The sequence below is a fragment of the Typopeltis vanoorti genome, unplaced genomic scaffold (assembly GCF_054136105.1).
Source record: "Typopeltis vanoorti isolate ZY-2024b unplaced genomic scaffold, IOZ_Tvanoo_1.0 HiC_scaffold_24, whole genome shotgun sequence".
NCBI classification, from domain to species: Eukaryota; Metazoa; Arthropoda; class Arachnida; order Uropygi; family Thelyphonidae; genus Typopeltis; species Typopeltis vanoorti.
This window is the reverse complement of record NW_028328064.1, coordinates 2,423,451-2,441,949: the sequence shown is the minus strand read 5'-3', so window position 1 is coordinate 2,441,949 and position 18,499 is coordinate 2,423,451. Positions and strand designations below refer to the sequence as shown.

At 34.6% G+C, this 18,499-nt stretch overlaps 1 protein-coding gene across 4 annotated transcripts in view; it reads left to right on the top strand.

Moving 5' to 3' along the window:
• The first annotated feature begins 5,918 nt into the window (after positions 1-5,918).
• Positions 5,919-18,499, top strand: part of LOC150092171 (ETS homologous factor-like) — a 69,676-nt gene continuing 57,095 nt past the window's right edge. For 2 of the 4 annotated variants that reach the window (XM_090415226.1, XM_090415228.1), the window contains exon 1: positions 5,923-6,190. The gene's annotated coding sequence lies outside the window, so the exon portion shown is untranslated. Of the gene's footprint in view, positions 6,191-18,499 lie in introns of all 4 variants that reach the window. The other 2 variants (XM_090415227.1, XM_090415225.1) reach the window with 2 other exon arrangements.

Below are 18,499 nucleotides of genomic sequence, written 5' to 3'. Positions count from 1 at the left end.
AAGCGGACAGCATGTATTTAACATAGTATTTGCATGAGCAACACAAGAAGGGATGAATGAATTTTAATGAATTTTAATTTTAAATTTCCATGGGGAAAATTTATCGAGCAGATTTAATTTGTGTTAAAATAAGGTAATAATAGCTACCACATTGCATGAAGACCAAAATACATTTTTTCACTATGATAGCGATTAGAATAACCACTCTGCTATTCACTGTGGAATTATATTAATTCCACCCAGTGATTCTAACGTTATCCCTTTTGCTTATCGTCGTATCAAGCAACATATGATAACATCGCAAATGAAATTACAATGTTACTTTTGCAAGTTTATTACCCTCTGTTCCAGATATTTAATGGGTGTCCTTGGACTAGGGAGCGGGAAATCACAAAGTTGGAAAGAAGGATTGCTTAGAGCAGCACAGGCTTCTTTGGCTGGATCTTCATACCTTTGTAATAAGTGAGATGTCTCATTAAGGGTCTTGAGAACCTAGAGGATGAGAAACCCTGAGCGGTACTGGATCCTACTGGCCCAGAGACTTCGAGTCGCCATTCACATATCCAGCCGATTTCCAAAGTATTAAGTTCACGTATTACTTACTGATTTTTTTTTTAAATTATGATGCAAATCATCTGATTTTCTTTTAATAGTAAATCCGTTAGATTAATATAAGAATTTATCTGATTATTTACTGCTGCCTACTCTGAATTTCGACCAAAATTTCATATCTTTTAAATTTATGATTACCGCAGTACTTAAGGCTTCAAATAAATAAAAATTCTTGATCAGCAACTTGTAGTTTGGTTGAATAATAATAGCAAAATGGGCGACTGATATTTTTCTACCAATTTTCTCAAACTCGGATGAGGCGTTCGGTGTGAGTAGACATGCAAATCAGGCTGATGTCCCTCACTCCCATACGGAGGTAGTAGAGTTTTTATATTCAGTAAAACAGGAAGTCAGCCAGAAGAACAAAACAAATTACAGACATAATAACACTGGCCTAATAGCTTTAGTTGCTTCAGAAGTAAATCCAAAACAAATCTGAAGTAATAATTAAGATTATAGAATTTACATCCATAGGTGGGTAGACAGTACTTTGGTCTTTATAGAGGAGTTCTTTTTTGCCACAGAGTTGGATAAAGGGAATAGATCCATTACGATTTCTTTAGATTTTCAAAGGCATCTGAAGAACTCCACACATGAGGCTATAATACAAACTCAAACAGATGAGTATGTACTTTGTCATGGATTGGGGCGTGGTTATCTGACAGGCGTCATAGAGTGATATATGGAGGAACTGAATCTAAGAGAATGAGGGTAACAGGAATGGTTCAATTCGGAAGCTCTAGGATACCACCACAGGATTCCTTATGTGGACCACTTCTACATTTCAGATTATGCAAAGTTGGGTCAGATGATAAGGAGCATTTCTGATACAGATTGTTTTGCTGGCTAACTTGGACAAAATTACAAATGTCGATCATGGTATGTGTCAGTTTAATGTTGCTAGGCAAGGTTATGCATTTTGGGTTGACGACATTACAGAATGAGTATTATAGTAATGAGAATTTGTTGTATTTGGTTGATGAAGCTAGAAGCTATTAATGTATATATAGGAATAATATGAGTTAAAGTTTGGAGGCCATGCTGCCCAGGTAGTTACAAGATAATGTTAGTTGAAGAGCGGGCATGTTAATCACTCAGCTATCCAGGCTGACCATTTGGAGATGTGTAATAATTTCCAATGTCATATGGCTGCTTGTGTTTAACTTTAATTTAACATTTAATATTTTTATCCCTTGCAGTAATTACTATAACGAAAAATGACAAAATTATTTCCTACGTCGTTGTACTGCTAGGGTTTTTAAGTTATTCATCTAAAATAAGTTTATTTTCATTTAACTAAGAGCGGAATGTTTCTCTTTGCAATTATTATATGACCAGCACAAAGTTTTTCTAGCAGAAGTTATTTAAGCAACAAGGAAGCATTTTAAGTAATAAATTGCTCTTCACTTAATTGATAATTATTCTTGCTTCTTTGATTATATGACCCTTGCAGCTTGATTTCCGTAGTTCAGCTACCTGTTCATCAGTGATTTTAACGTCCCTAATTCTAACTCCAGTTCCACTGACCAATCTGGAAGAGATCCAGAGGCATTTTTTGTAAACAATTATCTAAACCAATCAACCTATCAACAACATCCTTTATCTATCCTCTATCTTTGGCTATCCAAGTATTTTACTACAGAAGTCACCACTCCTCTCGGCAACTCAGAATTCAGCACCCCCCCCCATCATTATTAACATCCTGTCCTTTGGATTACAATGCCATCAAATGGAGAAGCATTTCTGTTCTTCCTTTAAGTGGTCAGACTGATGTTTTCATTCTCCAGATCCAATACTTGCTCTCATTGAGTCACAAACTTGATGCTTATTGGAGTGAACGCTTTGATTTCTAATTGCTTCAAAATTCTTCCCTGAATACCAAGCCTTGGTTCTTCTGCAAGTGTACCAAAGGACCAGTAATAATAAATAAATAAATAAATAAATAAAATCGGTATATCGTAACAACCTTGAAACAAAAACTCCAACTATCAACTAATCTAAATCTGACCTCAAATGAGATAAATGCAGAAGATTCTGTCCATAGTAGCACAATTTACAGGAACATGGGACCTCATACACGCCACGTAGTATCAGAGGTGAAAGTTTGTCTTTAGGAGAAGGTAACCAACTGTCGACTTGGTTGATTGGTTTATAGGTAGCAGCCAATTTATATTTCCTCATAATTTTTGAAAGACGTTCGGAAATGCCTTTGACATAAGGTCAAAGGTATTTCATCAGTCACTTCCCCACACATTTGATGTGTGGGGAAGTGACTGATGATTTTTTGAGTTGTTTTTAGGTCGTATCCATTTTGTATGGCTGTATTTTTGATTGTTTCCAATTCTTGGTTTAAAGATTCTTCGGAGGAGCAGAGTCTGTGTGCTCTGGTTACTAATGATTTAACGATGCCAAATTTTTGAGATGGATGATGAGCCGAAGAATTGTGAATATAGCTACCTGAAAATGTCTGCCTCCTATAGACAGAAGTGAAGATAGAACCATCTTCTTTTCTTTGGATGTGTACATCCAGGAAGGAGATGCCCCGTGGAGATTCTTTTCTATCTCCTTCCTAGATGTACACATCCAAAGAAAAGAAAAGAAGATGGTTCTATCTCCACTTCTGACTATCGCAAGCCGACATTTTCAGTTCGCTACATTGGCTGCTACCTACAAACCAATCACTCAGATCAACAATTGGTTACCTTCTCCTGAAGACAAACTCTCACCTCTGATGCTACCTGGCGTGTACCATGTTCCTGTAAATTGTCCTAGTATGGATAGACAGGTAGATCCATTAGCAAACGCATTTCGGAACATCAAGACTATATCCCTCTTATCAAACCGCTGAAATCCGGCCTCGCACAACACGGAATTGAAAACCAAACCACAGGATCCATGAATATCAACATATAAACTGAAGCCCCTACGTCACAGACCCAGTTTGAACAGTAATGACGTTCTTACCATCCCTAAAGTCTGGAAAATTGTCATTCTAAATTGTGTAAAATTATTCTATATATGTTATCTCATTTTAATGTAACCTTTTTTTTTATCAGATATATTTTAATTTAATTCTGTAACAGGCTACTGCACGCATAGAGGGATTCCATTGTAAGCATGCGTCCTAACTGTACCTAGTATTGCTTGAATTAACTGTACTGAAGCTGTCCTATGATACTTAGGACGAAATATTTACTTATTAAAATATTTTATTCCTGGGTTACGTGTGTATGTTTAGTCACTTCTATCCTTTATCATTGCATGGCCAGTTTTTTTTTTTCTTTTCTTCTTTCCCCTGGATTCATTGTAATTGCAAATTCCAAATGCCACCAACTTTAAAATATTATTCTCAAATTTGATGTGATACAACAAAAATTTCCCTAAAAATTCTTAATACAGTTTCAAAGATGACATTCGGTTAATCGATATCCCCCCCCGTTCCTCAGAGACGCATTCAAGCCACAGTCTCATAGCTGTTTTTGCTTTATGCCTTTTCTGCAGATATCCTCCTCTCCCTATAGGCGGTGTACCACCAACCAGGAAACCATAATTTCCCTTTCCCCTCATTTCCGATAATATTTCTAATAAGACAAATAATGGCTGTCCAACAGATTTGCTGTCCTACTGTTAACCATCGAACCTCTATCTTTGTAATCCTGATGAAGTATATATATATATATATATATATATATATATATAATTTTTTTTTTTTTTTTTTGGCCAGATGGGTGAAGCAAGAATGCTTTTCATTCCCCGTTATCTGTAGAAGAAAATGTATGGCTGGGGTAATATATAGCGCTATGAGCTCTGATCATGGCAAGAGGATAAAGCAATTAAAACTTGATTGGCTACAGCATTGCCATCCATTGCCTTCCCTGGGTACCCATTTTGGTTGCCTCGTACGACATGCATGGGCTACAGTGGGGCTTTTCTTATCCCGGCCACTACACTGGGTATCGCTAATGCCGTATGTTTTTTTTTTTTTTTGGCTAGATGGGCGAGGCAAGAATGCTTTTCATATTCCCCGTTATCTGCATAGGACAATGTAAGAATAGGGTGTTATTGAGCTATGATCATGGCAGGAGGGTAACAGCAATAGCTGAGCCTCAGTTAAAACTTCATTGGCTACAGCAATGCCATCCATTACCTTCCTTGGGTACCCATTTTAGTCGCCTCGTACGACATGCATGGGCTGCAGTGGAGCTATTCTTATTTCGGCCACCACACGGGGAATATGCCGTATGTCCTTATAAGGACTGGCTTAAAGGGGCGAAGCAAGAATGCTTTTCATATTCCCCGTTGTCTGTAGAGGACAGTGTAAGGATAGGTGTTATTGAACTTTAAAGCTCTGATCATGGCAAGAGGGTAACAGCAATATAGCCGAGCCTCAGTTAGAACTTCATTGGCTATAGCATTGCCATCTATTACCCTCCCTGAGTACCAATTTTAGTCGCCTCATATACGACATGCATTAGGCTACATTGGTGCTATTCTTATCCCAGCAACCACATGGGGAATGCCATATGGTCCTTATCCTTATAAGGACTGGCTTAAAGGGGCGAAGCAAGATTGCTTTTCATCTTCCCCGTTATCTGTAGAGGACAGTGTAGGAATAAGGTGTTATTGAGCAATTAAAGCTCTGATCATGGCAGGAGGGTAACAGCAATAGCCAAGCCTCAGTTAGAACTTCATTGGCTACAGCATTGCCATCCATTACCCTCCAAGGGTCAATGCCATATGGAGTATTGATATAAATTATGTTTAGTAATTTTATTTATAATATATTTAGGTGTCTAGTATTAATTAATTTAAGTTAATTAAGAACAAAGAGTTTCTATTTAGTAATGAAAATCTACCTTATTATTTTAAAATTTCTAATTTTTCTTTTCTCCATACAATATATGCTTATTATATAAATAATTTAATTAGGTTGTGTAATATGTATTAATTTCAAGTCACATGACGTAGTGGAGATTGCGGACTAATTGAAAACGCCACTTTCTGAATGTGATAATTGTGAGTACTATTTAAAACATGAATTAATCGTTCACTGAATGTGATTGTTGATTGAAAACGAATAAATATTCTATAATTATTTGAAAGGAAAAACGAATCAGTTAGTTTCACTATAACAGTCCCTGGCGCTTTATCACTTGATATCGTATCTTGCTCTGTTATTTCGCAACTTACTGCGCGTTGTGCTATTGGCTTATTACTAGCCAATCACAGTGAAGATCAGTGACGACTTTTACCCCTAAGCGGTTTTCCCAACGCTAGCACACATGTACATTGCAACTCGGGCTTCGTAGACTTTCAAGTCTGATTCCATGAACTGGCGACGTTATAAATAAGACCCTACGAGCGGCAAGGACTTCTTATCTTGAAAATTTATGTTCAATGTGGACGCAGAGTTCTTTTAGCTTTCGTTGCTTGTTCGACAGTGTGTTTGTATTTGAATCTCAATGAAAAGTATCAGCTTAATTTTTCTGTCACCGATCCTGGTTTTATGAACGCAACAAACATTAGGGAATAAGGGCGTTGGTCATTACACGTGCTATACCGCCGAGGCGTCTATTAGGTAAGCATCTCCGTTTGTCAATATCATCTAATTTAAAATTTCGCTTTTAATTAACTCGATATTTAGGAAGATTATATGAAATACGATGATATCATTTTTACATGATATAAAATAAACTATTAAATTAAACAATAATATAATTTAAAAAATGAAAATTGAAAATATGATTTTTATCTTTTTAAGCAAGTTTGATTTTTCAATTATAAAATACTAAATAGTTCAATTTTATAATTGTAATAAATCTGTATCTTTATTTTTAAATTGTAACATAATTATTATTCTAAGTTTATTTTTTATTGTAATTGCAACTAATTAATAATTTATTGTATTTTTCTTTTGTTTTATAAGTATAAGTTAAATCAAATTGATTTAACTTAATTTTAAAGTTTTAAATTTAATTTCGATTGCTCTAAGTTAAATAAAATATAAGATAAATGATTTTTTGTTGCAGTTTAGGTTAATTAAAAACAAAATAAATTAATAAAATTCCAATACTTTAAAAATAATTTCTTTTCTGATTGGTTAATACATTTCGTATTTATATGAACAGACGAATTCATAAGCTTCCCCTGCTGATAATATTTTATGAAGATGATGTTTATGGATTCCAAAATTAGCATTTATTTATTGAATCTGTACAAATAAAGTAATTAATATGGTGTTTACGTAACCTGAATTACTTGTAGTAGATATGAAAAACACTTCATCACTAGTAGGAATAATTAAAGGGTCATTTACATTAGGCAATAATAGGTCTCTGACATGTAAACGATACGGTTTATTTACACTGAACATATAAATGAATCATTTGTAACAATCATTTATGACAAATAAATAAGATAAATATACCTCGCACGTGGATTTACATGAAGAGAATCACGGTGATTTTGATCAACCTCTTACTACAGAACTGAATGACAGGTTATTTATGCTACACAAAAATATGCGATCTTTAAGTCGTGGCTAACTGACAAGCTGATGTGCTCCAAATGATGAGTCAATCACTCAAAAGATAATAATCATCCTGATAATAGGACGAGCTGCTCAACTAGAGATGTGCAAGTCCCTTCTCTAAAAAGCGAGTACTGTACGTTTGAAACTGGTAACAAGCCTCGAAGGGTTTGCATTTATCTGAAGTGGAATAATTGAGACGATAATGTTGAAGAGATCTCTCTTGACAGCGGTAGACAAATAAGTAATGTACACAATTATGTCGATAATTTTTAAGCGGCTTTTTTTTTGTGCAAAATATCTTGGTTATTTTTGAAAATAACCAAGTGCGTTTGCACTTTTGAGATAAACATATATCAAAAATAAACAGAGCGTAGAATTATTTTCATTGCCTGTTTTAAATTTAAAAATTTAAATCCTCTGTAAGCAATTTGTGAAGTACTTCTTTTATATACTTAACAAAAATAAGTGGAAAACTTGTAGGACTTTTTGCTTATGAAAACAAAACAAGCTGGTCTTAACAAACATCTTTTAACTGTTTCGTTAATAATAATGATAATAAAAAAACTACATTTGAATTGACTTGTTAATGTTTCTGCTTTTAAATGTTATTTTATTTATTTAGCAAGATTAGCTAGGAGGTGCATTTTTTTTTTTTTCAATTTTATTTTCGTTAACTAGTTTGCTTATGTCCTTCCTACTATTGACCCCCTTTCTTGTACGGTCATTGCCATGGCTAACTGCACTATTCAGAATTCAAAAAGTGAAGCTGTGGTATGCTGCTATTTAGTCATGTGCTTTTTTTGCTTTTTTTTTTTTTGACACACTTTTCCATCCGGTATTAAAATATAAGAGGTCAGTTGCTTATCCAGATTGCAATCTTAGAGCTACGGTTATATTTTTCACTTCGTAGGTGCGATTTAAAAATCGTGGTCAGTCGATGTTCTATTTATCATCATAATTTTTAGCTATCGATAATCAAAGTAGGGAATGGTAATTTATTCAAAGCGATTAACTCTGATTACGCAATGCCAGATAGAACCCCACATTTTTTAATTTTTTTTAATGTTACCTGTAAAATCAAAGCAAAACTCGATTTCTCCAGCAATTTTTTATCATTAATATTTTTTACAAGTAAACTACTGATTGGTGCATAAAAAATAATTAATAAAAAAGAGCTGAATTGCTTAATTTGGCAATATAAATTATATAAAAAGAGTTAGAATTAAAGATACAACATTATTTCAGAGTAAATTATTTGTAAAACTAATTAAAAAGCGATTATATGAACGCTTGAATAGCAGTCGTGTTCTTTTAGCGGAAACTAAGGCAAATCTGGTGTCGAGGATCGTATTCTCGATAGCTCTCAGGTCAAACTTTTATAGGTTCTACAAAACTTCGACTCTGAAATAATGTTGGATCTTTAATATCCACTACTTTTATGCATTTCTTTTTTCTTTTTTTTCCCCATAGTTATTATGATGTAACAGCTCAGAAAATTGAGCTTGTTAACACTGGAAGAAAATTTGTTCTGTGAGTTTGGAGTTGAACTTTGAAGGAATGTTGAATACCTGTGTATTAACATATTGAGAAGAGAGAGTAGACAAGTATCGATACCAATTGACGAAGAGTGAAAGTTGAAATATCTACAGAAAAGATACATGGGGGAAGAAAGTAAACGTTGTGAAAAGAGCGAGTGGCCATTAAAAGATGGGTCACTTAACTCGAATGTACCTTCAGTTCTTTGACTTGTTTGCTTGAAAAGCGATAGGACAGCTTTCGCTCTTCAACTCACCAACAGGCTGGGATTCACATCCTACTGTGGTCATGGATGTTTGTTGAATGCCTTTAGCTAGGAGATGAATTTCATCACTACCTTGCTTATCGGAGGCCTAAATTCAACAAGTTCCACGTTTAGAGACACTAGACTAGCTATTCAGATAATATAGCCTTTACGCTGCTCGTGGTGATAATACTACAACTTTTCCTGGACAGAATTCACATAAAAAAGGTGAGAACAGTGTCCAATTGTTGGACTGATTTTTGATTATTTTGGGATGAGAGTTAAGAAGGTTATCAGAACCTCAATGAAGAGTGGTTTGGAAAATCAGAATTTCGGAATGTAGAAGAACGTTTTCTTGTTTATGATGACATTACAATGAGAAATAGTGTAGTGTAATGCCATAATGTCATCATCAAACTATGCAATCCAATAGAGAAGATCGTCGATATACAGAAGGTGAAAATAGTAGATGAGAGAACTTATCCTCGTGGAACCTCACCATTAATTGCTAAGTCTGAGAATAAAGATCCATTGACTATCCACTCAATCGATGTCAATGATCTTTTTCATCAAGTTAGCAACTCCGTGCATACGACAGACCACGCGATTGGAGTTCGCTTAATAGGCTTTTATGGAAACTTAATCGAGTGCCACAGAAATATCAAGAGCAATCATATGAGATTTCTCCAAAATTTTCTATGGCATTTATTCAAAAGTAGTAACTGTATGTGACTTGCCGTTTTGCTTCAAAGATAATTTTTGGCATTTTCTTTAAAAGTAATCTTAAAATAATGTATATCAGCGCATTATGGTAGGCGTTATGACACTGAAACGTTATAAAAATGGCTTCGACCTTTTTTTTTTTCCAATTCAGAAATTCACCTTTGCAACTCCGACTTGCAAACTTATGTTTATTGCTCAAAATTCCAAGACAATTCAGCTAAGAATTATTAAAATGAAGTCATTTTTATAACTTCTCCAAACAATCAAAGGAATGGGATGGAATAATTATGAAAAATCATTCAAGAAAATTAGAATTTTATTAAACTGATAACATTCTATAAGCATCAATGGTTCTTTTTTATGTTATTTGTAGAAATCATATACAGTATATTCATTATTCAGCAATACGCTGTCACAAGCTGGATATATACACCATAAACACAAATTAATTAGTGAAATAATTTTAAACATATTTTTAGTTTTTTAAAATAATTAATATCATATTATAAAATAATAATCTAATAAATAAATATTATTTATTTAATTTATATCTTAAGCAGTTTGTTTTAAGTAAAAATAACGTACTCTATACAAATCCACCTTTTTTCATTTAGAATATTCTAAGATATAAATTTCATGTGGGTGTTGATGGTTTTTATTTAATTTGGAGAATTTTTTATTATTTAATTATTTTCATGAATTAACTCTTACTGATAACTGAATAAATCGACTCAGTTCCTGCTTTATTCGTTTCACGTATAGTATACGTTTTTCATAACTTCTAACGCGGCACCATTTCCTGCAAATACCCTGCTGCTTTCTGAGAAATTGCGTTTATTTACTTTGATATGGCCTCATTCCACGTAGAAGCACCTTTTTTTCCCCTTCCTTACTGAGGAACTTGCAAATGTGTCCATTTACGTCATTTAAACAGTATGGTATCTGATTAAACACCATTAATTATTTCTCAGACACTGAAGTGAAAAGGTGCATAGACATCATTAATTGTTTCTCAAAGACTACGATAAAAGTTTTAATATTCTCAAAAACATGTCTGAAACACTTTGAATTGTTCGATACCTATTCTGGTGCACCGGTGAATGTATGATTTTCTTAAATATCATACAGCAAATTTCCTTTAGTCATTGCAATTTTAATTTCTGGAGCACTGTTCTCATTCTAGAAAAAAAGTTTGTTTTATTAAAAACTATAGATGTAAATAATATATTATTTTATATAAATTAATGTATTTTAATTATAATTAATTAGAAAACTTTTACTTAGTTTTATTTTTATACACCTACTTTAAATAGAAATACTGTTTATGGATATAAAATAGATGTGAAAGCTTTTTGTGTGTGCGTGTTGTGTGTGGGCAATTGAGAGAGAATCGACCGTGAGATGCGGTGGTTAATACCATCGATGGCAATCCTGTATGAAGTTTAACCGAGGTTCGGCTGTTGCTGTTTACCCCCCTTGGGCGATGAGATTCGAGAGTTTTTGAGTTCGCTCTCTTAAGGTTTTTGCCTTAAGGGAGCAATTTGGGTCTCCGGGGTAAGTGTTCTCCGGCACGGCCCGCTGAGGGGCTTTGTCGGTGAATTATTTTCTTCGGAATTTGAGCGGTTCTGCTCGGTGATGGGGGAGCCCGTCACTGAGTGGAACCAACGCTGAGATTAGGACGGTCTTTCGCCCACTATAGAGTGGCCTAGAGATCGTCCGATTTTTTGAGATTTCACCTTTACTTACATAGTCGGTGATTAATACCATCGATGGCAATCCTATACCAATGAAGTTTAACTTAGGTTCGGCTGTTGCTGTTACCCCTTAGCGCTGATATTTGAGAGTTTTGAGTTCGCTCTCTTAAGGTTTTTGTATTAAGGGAGCAATTTGAGTCTCCGGAAAAAGTGCTTTCCGGCACGGCCCGGTGAAGGGCTTTGTCGGTGAATGCTTTTCTTCGGAATAAGAGTGGTTCTGCTCGGTGGTGGGAGTGCCCGTCACTGAGTGGAACCAACGTTGAGATATGGACGGTCTTTCGCCCACTATGGAGTGGCCTAGAGATCGTCCGAATTTTTTTGAGTTTACCTTTACTTAAACAGTCAGTGATAATACTCTTGGAGGGTAATGGATGGAAATGCTGTAGTCAATGAAGTCCTAATAAAGGCTTGCTGTTACCCTCCTGCCATGATCAGAGCTTTATATATATATAGCTCAATAACACCTTATCCCTACACTCTACAGATAACGGGGAAGATAAAAAGCATTCTTACTTCGCCCCTTTAAGCCAGTCCTTATATAAGGATTTTTTGTGTGAATAGTTTTTTTTATTATTATTATTCTGTTCCTCTTTCTGATTTTGAGTTCACTGGTATTTTATTTTATTTTTAAGTAGTGAAAAATGTATAACGAGTTGTCCTATGAGACTGGTAATATAAATAATGGCTTTTACGTTACTGCAAAATTAAAGAACAGATAGTGGAGAAAAAAAAGAAACACGAAAGATAAATTTCCTTCGGGGAACGTTTATTATAATTCCGTTTTAAGAGAAATTAGTTAATCATAACAATAACAGATGGATCCTAATAAGTAAATAAAGATGAAATGAAATTACTATTACTTTACACCTCCACAAAGTCCAAGGTCTCATCGAAGAAGGGCATTCTATTCTATTACACACAACTCACCGTCACCCAACTGCACATAAAGTCGTTTCCATCGCCTACACACAACGCCATCTACTGCCCACCACGAATAATAAATTGTGTGTGTGTTCTCCTGGCCAATTTACCTGTATACAGGATAAAAAACCCGAGTTTCGGATAGAAAAATCCCTACTTATCTATTGTCGCCAGGATGACAATGGAATTCAGGTGCACGATGTTATAATATTGAATGTAATAAAATTCTTTCTTCTCTAGAGTAGTATTAATAGGTGAAAGGTGTTCGAGATCTGCCCTAGTAAGTGTGAAGGAAATAGAAAGGAATTAGGTGATCAATTCATGCAGCGAATATAGTGTAAACAAAGGCAATCACGCGAGGAACAACAACTCAAGCATTTTTTTTTTTTTTTTTACAGAATCGCTGCTTCAGTTTTTCATCAGGCTGTATCACAATAATTTGCAGTTTCCACACCAGTAGAAAATTAGATATTCCCATTCAAAACCGCTGATATATATATTTTTTAATTTCTTCATTAGCCGTGGAAATCTATTCATCCTTGGAAAACGTAACTAAACAGCTGTGATGATGGTATAGCTCTAGGAATAAGGAAGTTTACTTATTGCTTGTGGCAGTACAACGTACTGCCTTCAGTACGTTGATTGAGTCCTTGATCATTTAATCCCATTCTGTATTCTACATTTACCATTTTTACTGTCGTATAGAAATCTGGTCTCTCTTTAAATGATGCAATATTGTTGAAAAAAAAATTATATATTAATAGCTATGTTAATTACCAATCTCATAGATCTCTACCGACATAACATTTGGATGCAAATTACATACATTCCCAAATAAGTACGCGAATTATGTAGATTTTTTTTGGCAGCAGGAAAAGTTTACACGTAGCTTCTAATAATTTTTTATTTATTTATATTTAGTTGTAAACCAGTGGCTGCTCGTGGCTTGAAATCGTGGGGGTGCTGCAACTTTCGAAATATACATACACACTGTAAGTACAGTGTATACATGTTTGGATAAAATATCAAAATTATGGTCAAAATTAAAAAAAAAAATTAAACATGAAAAAATATTGTTTATTATCAATAACTTGAATATAAAATTATATTCAAGTTTACTTAAAAATAAATTCCATTCCTTTAATTGTAATTAAAGGAATGGATTTACAATTTTTGGGTCTAAATATTTAAAGAGACGGAGTAAACACGATAAGCACTACGAACACTCTACTACTGGCGCAAACTTCATATAAACAACAGTGGAACTGCGCGACGGACAGCGCCGCATTACGCTAATAGCTGTCATCTCACTATGACGTGCATATGCTTGCGCGCGTAGCAATATGACACTGTGGTAAACACAGTGCCGCTAGCGTCCTTCGCCCTCCTAAGTGCTACAAGATGGATTTTTATTATTTTTTATACAAAATAAGAGAATTGTATAGGATTGTTGATGATAAAATTAAATATTTCAAGCAAATATAAATAAATTAATAAATATATTTATATATCGAAAAAATTGGGGGTGCTGTATTTCCGCAGTGCTTAAGCACGAGCCGCCCCTGTTGTAAGCAATTAAGTGTACAGTAAAACCTCGATATAACGGACTAATTCGGGCGAGGGGGGGGGTGTTCGTTAAATCCGAAAGTCCGTAATATAATAAAGTAGATTTTCCGAATGCGTATGTTAAAAAATTGACAAATTAGCTAATTTACTTGTTTTTACTTATGTAGCAACTTTTATGTAATTAAAATTAAGTACTGTATCTATGAAAAGTTTAATTTCACAGAAAAGTTTTCTATATGTATTACTGCTTATAACCTCACTGTGGTTTTGAGACTCTAAAAACAAGTCTGCGATTTATATAGAAATAAATAAACATTTTCCCGAAAATAAGCTTTAATAACAGGAAATTAATAGCAAAAAATAACCTGTTAATTTAATTATAAGCAAATTTTGGTTAAAAGCATTTTAAAATGAACAGAGTGTGAATTTTCACATATGACATATGGACCGGAAATTTTGTTCATTAAATCCGAGGCCCGTAAAATCAAGAGTTTACTGTAATTTAAAATATTTTATTATTGACTTTGATTAATTTTTTATAGAATCTAATATAAAAGTAAATATAAATTTAAAGTTAAACAATTCCGTTTGAATTTTATTCTAACATTCAAATTTAATTTTAATCTATAATTCATTTTATCGGATCATTGTTTGGATCATTTTATCGGATCTATATGTTTGTCATCACTAAGTGGTTCATAATTAATTTATCAATCCTCGAGAGTAACTCAAACTTCAGATTGAAATATGTGACTAAGAAAATCAATATATTTATTTATTTATTTATTTTTTTGGAAATCGAAGTAAATGAGATGTGAAATAATAAAGTGGACTGTTCAGTGCCTGGTGGTTATTTTGATTTTTGTAATAAGACTACGTAACTCAGAGTTCAAATTTTCTCAATAATTTCATACATCTTGCGGTAAATCATTTGATTTTAATGATCCTGGTTTATTGGAATTTTCTCTAACTCAAAATCGCATGATATTCTCTAACAGTAACACATTGGTTGAGATGCAACGATTGCAGAGATTGAATCAAGGGTAGCATTGTGACGTCATTTCCTTCAAATAAACGTTTGGAAGTAAATGCTTATTAAAAATAACAAATATGAAAAATGACCGCGTATCATAAATAGATGGGTTCGTACCTATTTATAGCCTATGACTGATCATTACGAAACAGGATTAGCATTGCGGACAACTGAAGTCCAGTATGGAGAAAAGAGAGAGAGACGTTACATAACATAGCATAATTATAATTGATTTTCAAATCTGCGCATGATGGAAAATTTCCATAAGTAGTAGTAATTTTTAAACCTTAATTTTTCTTTTATGTTACAATATATTTCTTATATACTATAATAATCTACTTTAAAAAAATAAAATTTATTTGTTGATACCGAAATTTTGAATTTAATCAGAATATAATAATACACCATTTTATTCTTTGCATGATTAAAAAATATCAACTGATTTTGTATCGGCAATCATCATCTTTCATATCAAAACCACCATTACGAAGTATATATATATATATATATATATATATATATATATATACTTCGTAATGTATATATATATATATATATATATATATATATATATATATATATATATATATATATATATATATATATATATATACTTCGTAATGTATAATGTATATATATATATATACACCTCGTAATGGAAGGTAGTCTTCGTAATGGTGGTTTTGATATGAAAGATGATGATTGAAGGTAGTCATTGTGTTGTGTTTTATTATTAGTCTTGAGTTTTGAATTGATTGATAAAATGTGATTCAAGGAATTTAACAAGTATATTTACTGGCAGTGAATAGTTTTACTGGTATAGTTAACCGGTTTGGTTTTCAAACAGGTTCAAATAATCAGCTTAGTAGGTAAGTCAACCTTTTTTCAAAACAAGGGCGATACGCTTACTGCCATCAGTATCGCCATTGTTTCATTTACGGCATTAGAAACTGTCTATTATTACTATTGTAAAAAAAAAAAAGAAAGACATGTCTTGCTCTACAGAACAAAACTTGGGTCCAACTATGGATGCACCATATGAGGAACTTAATTTCAAGCAGCTCCTAGCAATTTTTAAGCAGATAGGAAATCTACTTCACACAAAGTGGTCAGGAAAGGTGGTAGTTCACGAAATACAAGAAGTTGATACAGACGACGCTCAACTTTTAGAACTTCTTCAAGACAGCACTACCGAAATAGCAACAACGGCTGAAGATAATTCCCTTACTGACCACACTGATTATCAGGAGGTTCGCGCACGCAAAAAGCGCAAAACTGCGACCTCCGATCCACCAAATGTGGATATAGTGGAAGAAGATGGCTCTGTCCCAGACTCTCCTACCTCTTCAAGGGAAAAGATCCCCCCGATTATTCTGCGCTAAAAGAATAAATGGATGTCACTAAAGAATACAATGAGCAACTTGCAGATCTCTTATCACTATGCAAAGAATGTCACAGAAGGTGTTAAAATTCACCCCAAGACTGTAATGGACTATCATCGGTTAACATCCGAATTAAATACCAGAGGAATTCAGTATCATACTTTCTCACTTGGTTCGGAAAAAAATCTCAAGGTAGTGATCAGAGGTGTGTCTGAGGGATGTCTCCACAGACGAAATCACTACAGATTTACACCAGAATGATTTACCACCAGTAAAGGTCAGCAGAATGATCAGGAGGGACACGACTCCAATGCCAATAGTGTTGATTGAGATTAGTCAAACCTACAAACACATATATGACTTGACGACCATCTGTGGATTGAAAATCTCGGTAGAGCCGTTAAGAAAAAGAGCTTCAACTGGGCAATGCCATAGATGTCAAAAGTTTGGGCATGCCCAGAAAATGTGTAGGGCCGAATTTAAATGCTTGAAGTGTGGGGTCGGTCACCCAACGAACACAATGCTCTAAGCCAAAATCTACCCCGGCCAACTGTGGCGGTCCTCATACTGCCAACTACAGAGGATGTTTGCATAATCCACTTAACAGAAAATCTGAAAAAGGAACATTCTCTTCCTCTCTTAGCTCACCTACATCAGCGACTACTTCACAGCCTCCTAAAGTTCAGAACAAAGACTCAGAAGCCCATCTGCTGAAAACTGAGGCCCCCCCCAAAAGAACAACTCAAAAACAGCAGTCTAGGACATATGCAGATATAACCCGCCCTAAACAGACATCCCTAGAACAGTCAGCATCATGCCGAAATCTGACAGCTATCATTACCGCTTTCTTGGCAAATATGCTGTTAGATTTTAGCAGATCCAATCCTTCACAAAGTTCTACTAACAGATTTCTAAAAGTCGCCCAAGTCATCATTTCAGCGTTCACTAATGAACGGTAAAAAATTAAAACCAGAATCCCTAGAGATCATAGCCTGGAATGCAAACGGCTTGAGAAATAAGATCCTAGAACTTCAAAATTTTGTCCACAGACAGTCCATCAGCCAGATGTCCTTTTACTAAATGAAACGCACCTAAGACCTGCAGACAATCCCAAAATTTATGGATATCAATTGTACAGAACTGACAGATCAACCCACAGAGGTGGAGGCACGGCAATTTTCATCAAGAATTTTATCTCTCATCACTCCACAAACATTCCTCCTGCCTTCAATCTTGAGGTCACTGGTTGAGATTCTTACGAGTTCTGCCGGCAAATTAAAAATGTTTACAGCATACCATCCCCCACAGAAATCATTATCATTTTCGGATTTGAACGCCTTATTTGATATTGGAGAGCCTACCATTGTGGCAGGTGATTTAAATGCCAAGCATTCTACCCGGAATAGCCACTCCACTAACAAAAATGGACAGATACTACAGAACTATGCTAGTTTCAACAACCTTCATGTAATAGGTCCTGCTGATCCCACCCATCACAACACTTATGGTAGGGCTGATGTATTGGACATAGCCATACTGCAGCACATCAGACTCCAATACAATTTAATAACAATCAATAATCTATCATCAGATCATAACCCCAATACTGTTAAAATTAGGAAATCTTGAAAAATTACCCCACACCTCACTCATTTATTCCTTGGGAAAGGCTCTCCAAGGTGCTTCCAAAATATATTGGTCCTGTTCCCATCATTAAATCAAAAGAAGAAATTGAAACAGCTGTCAAAAATCTAACAGAACAGATTACAGCAGCCGGTGTAGCAGTTTCTACCCCTTCAACTACCTACAAACCCAACACTTGCCTGAAGATATTATGAATCTGATTAGAGAAAAAAATAAGACTAGAAAAATATACCACAACACCAGGGCGCCACAAGACAAGCGGATCTTAAACAGGTTCAATTCTGCAGTGAGAGATGCACTCACAGCTCATAGAACTCAACTCTGGGAAGAAAAACTGACCTCCATCTCCACTGACAATCACTCTGTATGGAATCTTATCCGAAAGATTAAAAATAGAAATAAACCTCTTCCCCTCTTCAAACAGATTCAGGTCTCATCCACAGTGATGCTGATAAAGCTGAGGCAATAGCAAATCATCTTGAAAAACAATGCAAACCCGCATACGACCACCTTGACATTAGTCATATCTACAAGATCCACCGTAACGTCAGA